A 12,722-nucleotide genomic window follows, 5' to 3' on the forward strand; every position below is an offset into this window, starting at 1 on the left:
ATCAGCTCTTTTCCTAGAGTGTAATTTACACGTACTACCGCTATAATTTTCAAAGAGGAACAAAAATAGAAATAATGTATTTGAATATATAATAAATGAATGTTCAATTTTTTTAACACGTTGGTTTTCTTGTTTGTTTGTTTGTTTCTATGTATTGAGGGGTAGGGACCTGGTTTGACTGTAAAGCAGTTCTTTCCAGAATCCCATTCCCACGATAGTAGCCAGATGAACTGTTACAGAGTCTGAAATCTTAATGATAGTCACTTAACTAATTTGTTGCCGAAAGACTGTTCCTTTGAACTTGAAATTACCCTAAGAGTTTCCAGGGCACTGATGTAAAGTCCTGAGCTGCTCATCAGAGGATCCTGTCTGGTCTGGTCTTTCTGCCGCTGTCCCAGCTTAAGCGGAAAAGCAGCTGTGGGTCATGCGGTCGAGTCCCGCGTGTAGACCACCTGCTCCAGCTGTCCTGCCAGAGTCAGTGTTTCCGGCGCACTTGATGCCGATGCGGAAAGAAGACTGAATGCAATGGTGTGGAAAGGACTTGTCATTTTATAGCAATACCCTAAGAATCACATTTTGAAAATCTAACGAACGTGTATTCAACATGACCTACTGGATCTTTGGCGGGGGGTGGGGGGGTGGGGCGGGGAAGAGAGGCAATTTTAGAGCCATGATAGAAGCAGAAACATTGTTTTCTGTGTGAAGAGTAATACAAATTATGAGCTATTACTAGCTAAGCGCTCGACTAAAGAGTCAATTTACGAGGTCAGGCTCAGAAGAGTAAATAATCAGAAATAAAAATACAGCTTGCTGTTTCTAATAGCACGTAACGGTCTAAACCATGCTCTTCAGCACGGACAAGTGTCTATTGGGTCCCAAACTTTGCCACAGTAACTTGCCATGTGACTTTAGGCAAATAACAACTTCTTTGAGCTTCAGGTCCTTCATCTGTGAAACTGGAATAAGGACCTCCTGTATAGGACTGCTGAGGACTGAGATAAGGCACTGAAACCAGTCAGTGTGGTTATCTGGCTCTCAATAAATATTAGCTAATATGATTATTCTCTTTAATGGAATCATTTTTGGCTCGTCTGTCCCAATTTTCCACTAAACGACACACGTGGATTTTATAAGCAATAAGTATTACATAAAATAAGAAAGGGAAAGAGCCGATGAACCCAAGACAGTCTGTATCTCTGTCAGCCACAGGCCAAAAAACTTGGGGCCCAGTCAAGCCACAGTCTAGAATGCTTATCCACTAGGCTACTAGCTTTTTGAGTGTTGGGACCGTGTCGGGAGCCCCTTTGACCTCAAGCATCCAGCATAGACACTGTCTTCAGTGAATGTTTGCTGAGGCAATATAAACAAACAAGGATATGAACCATGCAGACAGACTTCTGATGGACTCTGGAGCTGAAGTGGTTTACTGAGCTCACAAATGCCTTTAAACTGGATCATCTCTAGGCAATATCACAAGAGTCACAATGGGACAAATTTTGACTAGTCGCAGCCTACTCCCTCAGAAGCTAGAGTGTTAAGATGAAGTGGCATTATTGATGTTCTACATTTACGGTAGAAGTGAAATTTTTTGCACTTGGTTAAAGATGAGATCAAAAGCAATCATACAGGTTTTCCAGGTTATTAGAGAAAGGGGCACTCTTAATACTAGAGATACTTAAAGCGTTTCTCACTTAAAAGACCATCTACAAGAGAAACAGCACGAAACAATAACTTACAACAATGGTTTACAGACACAGTCCTACAGATGTTTGAATTTCAAATATAAGTCTCTTATTTTCTGTGTGTGTTTCCTAAAAGTAGAATTTCAATCTGCCTCCAACTGGTTAAGTAAATAAACCATTTTCAAAGTGGTTTTGTTTCCATACAAAGTGATCTGGAGCTGAAATACTGCTGTCCATATGCTGGGATGATCCCATATTGTTTTCTTCTGAAAAGCATCAATAAGTTTTTCATTCACAAGATCAAAATAGAACAAAGTTACTTACCAGTGGGAGTTACTATGAGCTTACTTCATTCTACAAATATCTTGATCCAGCCTGGTTAGACGTTCTACAAAACTTTCAGCTAAGCTTCACGGCACGACCAGCTTAAAAACTTTGTCCTGGCAATTTGATTTTCTGAGTTCTCTTGGAAGCCCTTGAATTATAGTCTTCATGGCATATGATATTTTATGTTTTCCTTAGATTAATTTAGAAAAATATCTGTTTTCCATGGAAGTAGTAATCACAGAAAAATGCTGATGGAAAATGGAAATGATAAGAGAAAAAAAAAAAGGAAAGAAGGAAGGAAGGAAAGACAAAGACAGACAGGAAAAAAGGAAGGAAGGAAAAGAAAGAAAGGAAGAAAGAAAGAAAGAAAGAAAGAAGACAGGGAGGAAGAAAGAAGAGAGAAAGAAGAAAAGAAAAAAAGAAGAAGAGATCAGGGCCAAGTGGTCAACCAATGACTTTTCTAAATTACCAGGAAAAGTGTTCAGAGAATTAAGAGGTTTTGATTTCCAGGTGTTCAAGTGTGTGAAACCGCTCAGAGACCGCATCAAAGGAAAAGCCCTTCTGTTCTCACACCCACAGGTCTGCTCCGTTGCAATTTGGGATTGTTTTTCTGAAAGAGGATACACTTCAGTAACTGAAAATGCAAACATGCCAACAGACATATACTTGAGAAATGCGAACGATGGTCTCCATGTTTTAGCAGCCACTTTTACTATTTGCAACATGAGTCTTTACCAGGCAATGCAAAATGAGAAAATAATTTCTGAGATGACACTATTTTCCCGGAGTAAAAGAAGAAACTTGTAGAATCCTATCTCTCATGGAAAAAATAGCTCCTTATTAAAACAAAGGCGCCTGGGTGGCTCAGTCGGTTAAACGCCTGACTTCAGCTCAGGTTATGATCTCGAGGTTTGTGAATTCAAGCCCCACATCGGGCTGCACGCTGACAGTGCAGAGCCTGCTTGGGATTCTCTCTCTATCTCTCTTTCTCTCTCTCTCTCCCTCTGCCCCTTCCCCACTTGTGCTTTCTCTCTCTTTCTCAAAATAAAGACATAAACTTAAAAAATACAATTTATTACGAAAACAAACCCAGTTCTCTGACATGTTGAAAGAAGAAGCATCTTGGAGGCTGTTCTACGATATTTACATATGCACACGTAGCCCCACCTCTGTGGTTAACGGGCTTTGGGTAAGCTTTTGCCATCTCTGGGCTCCCGTGTCTCCATTGGTTGTGCGGGCATTGAGCTCTGTATGTCCAAGGGCCCTTCCTGTTCCAACAGCTTATGACCCTGTGATTAAGAGCAGGTTGCTCAAGTGAGGAAGGAGTTGAGGGTTAGTAATGGAGAAGGTTTTCATACAGGTTCCTTCTGCCTTTGTGACATCATGGGATCCCAGCAGGGATAATAGCAGGAGGCTTCATCAGGCCTGAAGACTTACTGATTATCAGGTAGAAGACTCCTTTGTCTGTGTCCAAGTTGGAAATAGGTAGTCTTCCACGCAATAGTGGCTGAGCCACATAGGATTTATTTCAGGGGCTCCCCTTATTTTAGGGGGTAGCAATGCACAATGATCTTCTCAAGGGAAGCTCCAGACAGCTTGCAACATATGTGCAATATCTGGTATTGCATTAAGGAGAGTTGATCCTGAGGGATTCTCATCTTGGTGTCTCCATTTGAAAAGCAAGGGAGTGGAATCAGAGGCACGTGAGCAAGTTAGCAGTGAAAGTTTCATAAAAACAGTGAAAACACAAGAAAGGACGATAGTCAACCTACAAAATTAAGTGAAAGACACGTGTAAATCCATGAGATGGCATTGCCAGATTTTTCTCCAAGAGTGGGGCATGAATCAGGACTGAGGAGGCAAGGATGGGGGAGGCAAGGTTGGCTTTAGAAGCAAGGAAAGATCTTCTCAGTAAGATCCTTCTCAGTGTTATTTTATTATGTTCCTAGTATAAAGAACGATCAGATCCCAGAACGTCACTAAAGCACCCATGTTATAATAATTCAATGTTATCTTCCACATGGAAACAATAAACTCAAAATTTTCCTCTAAGTTTTGCTTCAAACACAACTATCCTTGAACTCTTTTTCACTCCCTGAGTTATAGATTTTTCACTGTATTTGTGAGAGCGTGAGAGCCATATGGTTATCATGAGAAATGGAAGAAAAGTCTTGTTACTGTACAATAACAAATGAGATAATAACCCCACAACTTTATGCAAAATTTTGTACATTTTCTAGATCAGTGGTTTGTAGAATGTTAACAAAGCTTGGTGGAATTTTTTTAAATGTTTATTTTTTTGGGGGAGAGAGTTGGGGGCGGTAGATAATGAACTGGGTAAGGGCAGAGGGAGAGGGGAACAGAGAATCTGAAGAGGGCTCTGTGCTGGCAGTAGAGAGAGTGACGAAGGGCTCCATCTTGTGAACCCTGAGATCATGACCTGAGCCAAAGTCAGACGCTTAAGCGACTGAGCCACCCAGACGTCCCAAGCTTGGTGAAATCTAACAATTACTATAGTTATTGCTTTAGATGCCATGACGCTACTATAGTCTGCTGTGAATGAAGAACAATCTTGGAGGAAATACATATTTTGGTTTATTACCCTTGACTCTTTTCCTATGCACAATTGTTAGTTGTTTTTAGAATTAGAGCAACACTTTACTGTGGTTTGGAGGACGATGTCAGATGTGACTTTTATTTATTTTTTTTAATTTTTTTTAAGTTTTTTCTTTTTTAATGTTTATTTATTTTTGACAGAGAGAGAGACAGAGCATGAGCGGGGGAGGGGCAGAGAGAGCAGGAGACACAGAATCCAAAGCAGGCTCCAGGCCCTGAGCTCTCAGCACAGAGCCTGACGCGGGGCTCGAACTCACGAACTGCGAGATCATGACCTGAGCCGAAGTCGGACACTCAACCGACTGGGATACCCAGGCGCCCCAAGATGTGACTTTTAAAGAGTCCCTGAGCTCCTGTGTTAGCTGAGATGGCTCAGGGAAGCCGTTTGGTTGTAATGGGAACTGACACTGTGATGTGCTGACCCTGTGCTCGCACTGTCCTGTGTGGAACCTCCTTTGGTCCCCAGCAACCCTATGAGAAAGATTTGGTAACGTTCCTGGATCGTGCTGTCAGTTAAGTGGCTGAGCAGGAATTCAAATCCAGGTTTTTATCACTCCAAAGGCTTTATGGGGGCCCCTGGGTGGCTCAGTTGGTTAAGCATCTGACTTGGGCTCAGGTCATGATCTCGAGGTTCATGAGTTCGAGCCCCACATCAGGCTCTGTGCTGACAGCTAGAAGCCTGGAGTGTGCTTTGGGTCCTGTGTCTCCTTCTCTCTCTGTCCTTCCCCTGCTCATGCTATCTCTCTCTCTCTCTCTCTCTCTCTCTCTCTCTCTCATTCCCCCAAAAAAGAAAGAAAACAACAAAGGCCTTGTGGTTTTCATCATTCTCCTATTCATTCATTCATTCATTCATTATTCATTCAGCAAACCATTTTGCACACTGGACATGGCTTCCTTCCCAGGAAGCTTCTCATCAATGGAGAAGTAGAAAATTCAGGACACTTACAAAAGCCATTCAGTCCCCAACAGTGATAACAATCGAGTGACCTAACTGAAAGAAACATCACAGATTGCGTCCTTGGGCTCCTAGCGCAGACCTTGCTGAGGACACAGATGCAGGAGACAAGTCCTGTAGAGACAGTGGCCAGGTCCTGGGGAGCTAGAAAGGCGTGGGTATATGTTTTCGGGGGTGTGGCATAGTGGAAGGGCTTCTGTTCAGTGTCAGTGGCGCATTTCCATACAGTGGATCCCAGCAGGCGCAGTAATACAGCCCAGCATCGTCCTCACTAATTTTGTGTATCCTCAGGCTCGCTGGCAAATCCCTCTGTCGTTTCCTGGCTTCATTTCCTTTCTTCACTAACACTTTGTGGTCACATATGCATTTGAAGAAATACATAGAATTTGGTTTAGAGGCTGGTCTGGCCTCTGTCAATACATTCTTCCTTAAGACACCTGTTTTTATTTGCCATACTAAAAATGCTGTGTTTCCTTTTTTCTTGGTAATGGATGGTACGTGTCGTGTTATTAAAATGTCTGCATTTGTATCTGAAAAAAAAAACCCAAAAGCAACAATTAGTGAAATTTTGACACTCATTAAAATAGAACACATTTGTTCTCCATTAATGAAAAGCTTGGGGTGTGAGGTTCATACTTTCTTCCTGAAGAATTCAAGCTCATGGTGGAATTTGTCAACTTAGTTTGAATGACCATGTGGGCAGCCTCCGCCCACATGGGCGACTAGATTGTCAATGCTTAATATCACCTTTCTTCACTGAATGAAATGTCCCATGGGTAGAGCCACTTACGCTGCCAAGGGAGGCCACCAGGACGAGCTGGGACAGGAACCACATTCTGCTAGCACTTGTCAGGAGAGGTGGTTGAATACAGGGCTGATCACAGAGCAGATCTGGTGGCTGTCGCAGTAAGAAGAAGGGGCTCTCTGAGCACACAGCTAAGAACCAGAGGAAGAGACCCACAGTATTTACCCCAAATCATCCTGCAAAATAGGGCTGGTAACTCACTTCATCAGCAGATTTCTCTCATTACTGTGTGATTGTCACTATCCAATGATATAACTGTAAGGAAGCCATTTTCCTGTTAAAAGACTGAAATCCTTTACTGGTTTAGAAGAGAGGGAGGGGCACCTGGGTGGCTCAGTGGGTTAAGCATCTGACTTTGGCTCAGGTCACGATCTCACAGTTCATGAGTTCGAGCCCCGCATCGGGTTCTGTGCTGACAGCTCAGAGCCTGGAGCCTGCTTTGGATTCTATGTCTCCCTCTTTCTCTCTGCCCCTCCCCCACTCATGTTTTTTCTCTCTCTCTCTCTCAAAAATAAATAAAACATTAAAAAATATAGTAATTTGCAGCAGAAGATCTATGTCTGGATGCAGCAGAGGATCTATGTCTGGAACCTATGGTCTTAAGTAGGATACTTTTTCTCTTCCATTTAAACTTACTATAACATAGGATACTTTTTCTCTTCCATTTAAACTTACTATAACATAGTATGTATGTGTAGCATACATGTTACATACCACTCTGTAATAATAATGTGCCTACATGTATGTGCACACAGGTATGTATGTGTCTGTGCGTCTGTATTTATCTCAAGGCTCTAGAATGCACGGTTGAGGATTCATCTCAGGAAATACCCTGAATGTGCTTGCTCAGTACTGCTCCCTAAGATTCATCTATTCACACACGCGTTCAGCGAGTGGGTTCCGGGGCTGCATTACCGACCAGGCACGCGCAGACCCTGGCGACGTCACAGAACCACACACAAGGGTGCTCCTCTGGGCACTTGTATCCCAGCAGCACCAGCCTTCGTCTGCCTTCGTGTGGCTCAGCACCCGGCCCTCGAGTCCCGTCTGGGACCGCAGTCGCCTGCCCTCCCTCCATCCCAGTCCCCTCGTCATGCGGCCTGTGTCACCCAGACTCCCTGGAAATCTCAGGACGAATTGCTGAGGGTCCCTGACACACTCAGGTTGCTCTCCAGAAGCCCAGACAGCGGCTGTCATCAGGAGGCAATCTGGTCAATGGGAAGCTGGCGCAGGAGGCTGCCATGGAAGCAGGGGCATCATCCAGGCAGTTTCTGAGGTTTCTGATTTGTCTGGAGAATGTTTGTCAGGTGGTGGGAACATCAATCCCATGAATCCATTTCTGGATAGATAGACAGGAGTAAATGGATAGAGACATAGGTGAGAGATGGAGATAGAGCTAGAGCTAGAGCTAGAGAAAAATAGAGATAGAGATAATGACGTAGACACAGATACGTAGATAGAGATTGAGATGGAGACAGAGACAGAGATGTAGACACAGGTATATCTTGTGCAGATAGCAATATTACAAAATGAATCAAGGAAGGTTTTTTTTTGTGTAAATGTCCCAATTATTTCCTTCTAAGAAATGGAGGCAGAAGTGAAAAGGACAAGAAATACTGATAATTACTGCCAAGTCCTTCCTCTAGGCTGCACGCTAAGCATTTGGATTTCTAATCTCATAACCTCACACCATCCCTGGGGTGGGTGTTGGCATCTCTGCTCCCCAGAAGAAGATTCTGGAGAAGCTCCAGCTCACCTCCTCCTCTCACTGTACCCCCTTAGGTTACCAGGGTCTATGCAAATGCAGGCTTTTGTGGTGGTTGTTTTAGTACATTTCTCATGACTGTCAGTCTGTCTCTGTGCTCTGGAATTTAAAGTTTGGTTTACCGGATTCAAACAATACTATTTTCATTAGTTCTTTGACAATTAGTTTTGCAGACTAGTTTATCTTTTTTAGGCTCAGGAAGCTTCATGGATTACGTTTGTAAAAACCCTGTATCTTGCCTACACAACTCTATGTAGTTACTACTTTCTAAACAGGGCCTCCCTTAGCACAGAAGTCTCCTTTTACTAATTAAAACACTGCACAACCTGGACAGAAAATTAGAAAAAGGCACTTTTTCCCAGGCTGACACAGCCCTGCTCCCGGCATAGAGGGTGGTGGGCATGGGATGGATTGTGGTCCCCACTGGTGCCCGCTCCCCCCTCACGCAGGCACCTTGAGCAGGGCGCAGTGGTTAGAGCAAACCCAGGCTACATCTCTGGTGTGTGGCAGGGGACGGGAGCGTCGTCACTGCTGAACTCACACGTGTCATCTCTTCCTCCTTCTGATGCTGGAGGAGGCACTAAGCTTACCAACTGAAGACAGTTTCCTCTGGTTTAGAACAGCCCCTTTCAGGCTAGTTCTGTCTCCTTTGTCCCCTTCCTCATCCTTCTGTCTCCCTGCCTCCTGCTCACCCCAGGATGCCATCACTGCACCCGGGAGGAGCGTTAGTTCTCACAGTCTCCCTGCCGCCCTCTTCCAGCCCTTGGCCCCGCTCTCTGGATTCAGCCTCTCCCTCTGAATTGTCCTGTGCAGTTACCAGCCCCGAACCCACCCCTACCGACTCACAGCACGCCTTGGGATGCAAAGCTCCCACCTCAGCTTCTCATCCAGATCCCAGCTGCTGCCTCCTGTGGTCCCCTCGGCACCCTGACCCTCTCACAGATGCTAAGAAGCATCTGGGTCACCAGCCCGTGCCGCCCGGAGGGACAGTCAGGGCTGGTTTGGGCTGGTCTGTGCCGATGTCTCCACTGTTGGTGGTGTTCCTCTAGGGCCGTGTTCCAGAGCTTGACATCTCAGGTTCTCCCCCCACCCCCCCCCCCCCACCGTGTTTTGGGTTTCTGTTGAAGAAGTTTCTATCCTTTGCAGGGCAAGGCTCTCAGAGACAAGGGAACCAGAAAGTACCTTCACTTTCTCTCTCCCCAACATCTCACACCACATGCCAACCCCTAGCCTTTCGTCTCGGGGTATGTGCAAACTTTGTGGACACCACGCCCCCACTTATCTGCATCTAGCACCAATAGTGAATTTCTGTGTTCCTAATTTGCTAGGCTTGCATACCAATGTATCAAATAGGAGATTGGGAAATTTAGAAAATCCCTTTTTTTTTCCAATTAAATTTGACTTTCAAACTCACTATCTCATGATTAACTTTTTTTTTTTAACGTTTATTTATTTTTGAGACAGAGACAGAGCATGAACGGGGGAGGGTCAGAGAGAGAGGGAGACACAGAAACTGAAGCAGGCTCCAGGCTCTGAGCTGTCAGCACAGAGCCCGACGCGGGGCTTGAACTCACAGACCGCGAGATCATGACCTGGGCCGAAGTCGGATGCTTAACCGACTGAGCCACCCAGGCGCCCCAACTCATGATTAACTTTTAAAATGAGCTTATTCTGGGCACAGCCACTGCCTGCTTTTGTGGATGGTATCTGTCAATGTTTGGTGTAACCTGAGAAAGGCTCCCAGTGACATGATGTATATGGGAAAATAAAACTCTGCCAGCTACAGATTTCCAAAGCATCATCCTCTTTGCACATTTGTGAGTGTTTAAGTCTGGTTATGGGATTTTGAGTGCTCTCTGTGTATTTTCCCTGACACTTTCTGCTAAAACTAGCTCACTAAACAGAGAAGATATGTGATTTTTGTTCGCCTTTTCCCTTCCACTAGCAGGAAGGGTCCTGGGGCAGAATGTCCACGAAGGAACTCATTCAGATGCGTGCCCACTGTGACCCTTAGCCATGGCTTAATGAGTGGCCCTCATAGTGTCCTGACCAGGCCCCACTGGGTAGGGCAGCAGGTCTGAGACAACCCAAATTTGCTCACAAATGCCGACGTACATTCTTGTAAAGTTAACAAACATTAAGCAAATTCAAAGTGGCCCCCTATTCCCCAGCTTATTTTACTTATTTGGTGGAAAACATAACCCACTTAAGTGACCATCTGCTTGATTTCTTCCTTTTGCTCCTCCAGATGGACTGTCCATCTTTCTTTACCTCATTCTGGGCATTACGAGTGGACCCTCATGGACCGCATGGATGGGTTTCCTTATTCTCTGGTTGCTATTTGGAAGCAGTCAGTGGAAGCATCAGGAGGAGGCTGGGAGTTGGGAGCAGAGTGAGCTCAGGGTTCCCTCCTGACAGGTGGCCTTGGGTTGGCTGCATCCTCCCCTGGGGCCAACATATAGGGCCTTCTACCCCAGAGACAGAATTTGTGCTCGGGACCCAAGAGGTGTAGGTGGGAGTTGCCATTCCTTTTTATACCAATTAACCCACTGGAAGAATCTGTTTCTTTTCCCCCAGGGCCCTGGATCCACAGGTTTGGAAGTCTAGTGCCCAAGGAATGGAAATTGTTGTCAAATGATGAGGTCATTGTTCCTTTGAACTTCAACTCTCACTGGCCGACATTCAGTGGAAATCACAACAAAGATGTCCATTAGTGTAGTCCATGGGCGTTAGCCTCCTAGAGCACAGAGCAGGGTAAAGAAATGAGGAAAATCAATTCTAAAGGGAATACAGAAGGCATTCAACGAAGTCCACCCTTTATGCCCCTCAGCACCCATCCTGTCCTTTGACCGGGAGAGACATCAGTGCCCCCAAAGACAGGGATACACCAAGTCTTAAGTGAAAGTCTATCTTCTCAGTCTCTTGGTGAAGATCACAAGAAGCCAATTTCTAGCAACCTTACACGGAAGGAGGCAGATCATGTTTTCAGGCAGTAAAGGTGTCAGACCACATTTGCTGAACGAAATCACAGCTGTGTGCATCACTGTGTGTAATACGCTTCAGAGGATTTCATTCCAGCATCTGCATTTGGGTACAAGAGACATAAAGCAAGTCCTGAGTATTTGTGCCACTCTCTGTAGCACTTGGTGTCTGTCCTCCACAGGGGAAAAGCCACAGTCAGCCCAAGAAGCTGCTTTGAGCTCTCCAAGCATGAACCTTTCCTCTAACTTGGCTGATGGAGTCCGTGGGAATCGGGAGCAAAAAAAGGTTCTGTTTTGTAAAAGAAGCAAAGGTTGTGTGAGAGGAAGGGAGAAGAGTGATCAAGACAGAACCGGTTCCAGGTCTTTCTAACCATCAGATTGTCTAACCATCACCTGTTGTCTGTAAGTGTTCAATATTATGCAGTGATTTTTAACATTCTAACATGCGTGAGTTCTTTTTAAACTACATTGTAAAACAAAATTCAAAAGCAATACAAGATTTCTATGAGACAGTTAGGGCTGAGCCCGTTCTCGGAGCTGAACATGAAGAAGACCTGATACAAAACAGTTAACGTGGATTTCCAAGCGTGCCTGGAAATTTTTAGAATTGAGATTTTACCAGGTGGCTCTGAGGTAATGGACATCAATGTTCCCACAATACTAGGATGTGTGGGCAACTGGTAATGGATACTGTTAACTTTGAAAATCGTGATTCTGAACATATTCTTAGACTTTATTCAGCATTAATTTGATAACATAATGTTGGTCCCATTATTTAAGGTCACTGTGACTTGCCCTCCTTGTGGCAGTACCAGGATATAGCTGAACTTGGTTCTAGCCCGGCGGGACAGGATGGCCGAGCTGCCAGCGAGTGCCACGATCAAGGTTGGCTGCTCCAGTGTGACCTACACAAGGCTGCTTGGAGGAAGCCCCTGAGGTTCCAGGCCACCCCCCACACTGGGTACAGGGGAGGGAGTCCAGACTTACCGGGAAACAGGAGGGCGCACAGGATTGCAAGGAGACCCAGCATGGCTCCAAGTCCTGGCAGGTAGACAGAAGCCCAGGGTGACATAGTGGCTGCGCCTGCTGGGAGGAGACCACCTGGGTGAGTGGCAGAGGTCAGGGGAGGGTCTGAGCTGCTGCTTCCAGGTGGTGCCAGCAGATACTGGTGAGAGAAAGGAGGGAGAGTGGGAGGGGAGGGGGAAGAGAGCAGGGGCAGTGCAGACCAGGGGGCGGGACCAGGTCCTGCGGTTCCAGGGTCAGATCCTCAGAAATGGTAAAGGCGGGGCCTTGTGAAGGGTCAGCTGAGGAACGCATCTGAAATGAAATTTAAAGAAATAAAGGGAGCATTGACTTCCTACTGAAATCAAGGCTCCATTTCAGCTATGCCAAGTATACAAGGGCCCCCTGGATATATTTATGGTAATTAGTTATGCTAATTATAGGCTGACAGCCTGGAGGGAGAGGGCAGTGGGGACGGCCAGAAAGGGCACTTGGCTGGGCCGGAGGGTTGGGTCCTTCAGCACCCATGACCAGACCCAGCTCCTGAGCAACTCCTCTTGGTAAAAACTGAAAGGCAGACATACTCAAC

At 45.4% G+C, this 12,722-nt stretch overlaps 2 long non-coding RNA genes across 2 annotated transcripts; both read right to left on the bottom strand.

Annotated features, from left to right (window-relative positions):
• Nucleotides 1-77: 77 nt before the first annotated feature.
• On the bottom strand, nt 78-2,898 carry LOC123606268. The gene is made up of 2 exons (XR_006716198.1): nt 2,007-2,898; nt 78-516 (listed from the first exon to the last, which is right to left on the bottom strand). It is a non-coding gene; the product is annotated as an uncharacterized LOC123606268 (long non-coding RNA).
• Nucleotides 2,899-9,956: 7,058 nt separating this feature from the next.
• On the bottom strand, nt 9,957-12,476 carry LOC123606266. The gene is made up of 2 exons (XR_006716196.1): nt 12,119-12,476; nt 9,957-11,231 (listed from the first exon to the last, which is right to left on the bottom strand). It is a non-coding gene; the product is annotated as an uncharacterized LOC123606266 (long non-coding RNA).
• Between the last annotated feature and the right edge of the window lie 246 nt (nt 12,477-12,722).

This window comes from Leopardus geoffroyi, chromosome A2 (assembly GCF_018350155.1).
Source record: "Leopardus geoffroyi isolate Oge1 chromosome A2, O.geoffroyi_Oge1_pat1.0, whole genome shotgun sequence".
NCBI classification, from domain to species: domain Eukaryota; kingdom Metazoa; phylum Chordata; class Mammalia; order Carnivora; family Felidae; genus Leopardus; species Leopardus geoffroyi.